Source organism: Camelina sativa, chromosome 12 (assembly GCF_000633955.1).
Source record: "Camelina sativa cultivar DH55 chromosome 12, Cs, whole genome shotgun sequence".
Taxonomy (NCBI): domain Eukaryota; kingdom Viridiplantae; phylum Streptophyta; class Magnoliopsida; order Brassicales; family Brassicaceae; genus Camelina; species Camelina sativa.
The window spans coordinates 25,398,587-25,402,195 of record NC_025696.1 but is presented as its reverse complement, the minus strand read 5'-3'; positions in this window follow the sequence as shown (position 1 = coordinate 25,402,195).

The following is a 3,609-nucleotide window of genomic DNA, read 5'->3' as shown; positions in this document are numbered from 1 at the left end:
TGACATTGATCAAATTGATGAATCCCATTTATGAAGACTTAATGGAGGATGTTGTGGAATTTGGGATGCTACAAATGCCAACGGAGAAGTACATGGTGGTTCGATTGGGATTTGTCTGCTAAGCATATGGATTATAGTTTGGATGATCATGGCATTAATTTAAAAAGAAAAAGAGTTTCGGTGTTTTCAAACCTTTTCCACAGATGAAGTTCTTGATTTGCTTGAGGGCAAGCAAAAGCTAAGTCTGGGAAATTTATATATCATGGTTTTTAGGTGTTTTTAGCCATGATATAAGTCTTATTTATAGAGTCATTTTGGTGTTTTTAGAGTCTTTTTGAGTCTTTATAGAATTTAGTATGGATGGGAGCATAATGGAGATAAATAGGAGGATTTGGAAGCTGTGAAGTTGGGAGACAAGTTCAGAGACTTGCATCGGTCGATGCAAGTGATGGTGTCGATCGATGCAGTGTCCACAAGACAAATTGGAAGTTATCCCACAAGTTTTGATGATTTACAAAATCGCCCCAAAGTTTTCTATATTTGCATCATTAGTCCCTGGACGTGTTTTAGGAATATAAATAGGTTTTCTAGGTCATTGTTTAGAGCTAAGCTTTATTTTTCCCTGCAACTTTTGAGAGAAAACCCTAAGAGATTTTTAGAGAGCTTTTGGAGAGAAGAATCAAGACTACTTCAGAGAAGATTCAGAACTCCTTTTCTTCTTCTTTAATCTCGTAATGCTATCTATTTTATTCATGATTTGTGTTCTTACATTTATGTCTGAGTAGATCTGCTTGTTATGTTTAGGGTTTCTCATTAGGGATTTCATGGATTGTTAGAATGATTAATTGTTTGGATTCATTATCTTTCTTGTTCTTCACCATAGGTTGTTCTTAGTGCTAGATCTTTGATTAGTCATCTGGATTTAGATCTTAGGATTATTGATTGATATGAGAATATAATTGATTTTCCTGACAAAAACCTTTGGTGAGCAAAACTACTTCTTGCAAAGAGAATTGATTTAGTAATTTTGTGAACTTATCTAAACTTGATTTAATTGATGGTTTTTAACTTGAATTTTGCAAAGAGATTTGGATTTTTGGGTTTTAAAACTTAAAAAATATTTGCAGTGAGAACTGATTTATTTTACAATTGTGTTTAGAGTTCAAGAACGATGCTTAATTATTGAATCCTGCTTGATTAATTAATTGATCTGATTTTCCATGATTTCCTGAGAATTTCCCTAGGCCTAGCATTTGTTCCTATTGATTTACAACACTTTTTAATTTTGTTTCTGCATTGTTTTTAAATTAATATTTTGATTTAGCATAATTAAAAGATTATTAAATCTATTATGTGAGTCTAGAGTTCTTGTAGATTCGATCCCTAGATATTACAATTGATCTCTAAATTTGAGAGAGTAGCTCTAGGGTAAATTTGAGCATATCATACCTAAAGGGATAATGCTCTTTGAATCATCATCAAGAATTAACTTGTGGTTGTTTCCTTCTGAGAACGAATCTGATTTTCTGCTACACTCAAAAGCCTGTTAAGGTACCTCGTTCAATTACTGAATATAAGGTTAATGTCATGGGAGTCTGTTTCAATCACCTAATGAGGATGAAATAATTGGGAACAGTGATATATAATGGTTTTTATGGTTTTTAACCATGATATAAGGAGTCTTTTAGTGTCTTTTCATTTGTTTCTAGATTGTTTTTGAGTCTTTACAGGTTTTTAGCATGAAAGGAGCGAAATGGAGCAATTTGGATCGTTTTGGAACATAAATCTCAAAGAATCAATTTGGACTCGAGGCAAAACAAGGGCATCGATCGACACCACTTAGGAGCATCGATCGACACCCTTTACAGCCGATGAAGAATCATAAATTTGGAAGTTTACAAATTTGCCCAATGTCTTTCATATTTGCAACACAAGTCCCTGACGTGTTTTAGGACATATAAATAGTGTTTTTAGGTTTTGAAACCCTTAAGTTTTATTCTAGCAAGTTTTATTTTTTTCTGGAACCCTGAGAGATTTTGAGAGCTTTGGAGAGAGAGATCTACTTTGTAGAGAAGAATTCTTGAACTCCTTTGAACTCTTTTTAATTTCAATTGCTTATTATTTAGAAAGATGTTTTGTTCTTCATTGATCATGTCTGAGTAGTTTGCTTGTTAGGTTCAGGGTTTTTCATAGGGTTTTTTATGAATTATTAGATCTGTTTATTTAGGATTCTTTATCTATCTAGATCGTCATCTTAGGTTGTTCTTCATATTAATTCTTGATTGATCACCTAGAATTAATACTTTAGGAAAATAAATTGATATGAGAATATAATTGATTTTCCTGATAAAACCTTTTGATGAGCAAAATTATTTTTTGCAAAGAGATTTGATTTAATAATTTTGTGAACAATCTAAACCTGGTTTTATTGTTGATTTTTAACCTAGAATTTTACAAAGAGATTTGGATTTTCTGGTTTTAATTTAGATATTATTTGCAGTGAGAACTGATTTAATTTACAAAAGTGTTTAGAGTTCTAGATCTGTTCTTAATTGCTTGAATCCTATTTAATTGATTGATTTAATATTTCATAATTTCCTGAGAAATTCCCTAGGCCTAGCTTTTTGATATTCTGAATTTACAACAGTTTTTATTTAATATTTAGCATTGCTTTTATTTTAATTCAAATTAATCTGTTTAGCTTAATTATAAAACACTATAATTTATTGTGTAGTCTTGTGTCCTTGTGGAATTTGACCCCTAAGTACTGCAGTGATCTCTTAATTTGAGAGAGTAGCTCTAGGGTTTAATTTGAGCATATCAAATTTTGGCGCCGTTGCCGGGGACTCTTTGAACTACCATTAGATTTGAGTTTTTAATTTTGTCTAAATTTTTCTTTTTATTTTCTACTTACACGTTTTGGTTTTTCTTCTCTTTGGTGTTTCAGGTGCATGCCTCTTAGATCTCACACAAGGAGCAACAAGATTGATCCTACTGTGAATCTGTCAAACCAAGAGTTGGGAAAACTTGAGCGTGAGAACCGAAAAGCAGCCAAATCTCTGAAGATGGTTAACCCAATCATTCTGATGCGAGATGAGGATGGTACTTTGAGGGATCAAGAGGCCCACTTGCGCAATGAGCAGGGCCAAAAGATTGATGCTGAGGGCAATGTGATTGCCGAAATTGTTGTTGTCGACGAGCCAGCTGATGGTGTCGACGGTGTCGATCGACACCAACAGGGTGTCGGTCGACACCCCCTTCCTGCAGACGTACGTGGAGCTGCCAACCACGTACAGAACCTAGTTCGAAGACAGGATCATAACCGGGATCTGATCAGGACCATTGCTGACTACAACCGGGCTGATCTTGTGTATGAGAACCGGTCTGCTATTGTTCCTCCTCCATTCCAGAGGTATGATTTTGAGCTGAAGCCTGCCTACTTCCAACTGGTTGGGCAGAGACCTTTTCCCAACCTGCCCCATGAGAAGCCTTTGGACCACATTGAGCACTTTAAGGATCTTGTGACCAGTATCAAGGCTAATGGAGTGACTGAGGACTTCATATTCTGCAAGCTCTTCCCATACTCACTTGCAGGAGAGGCATCTCAGT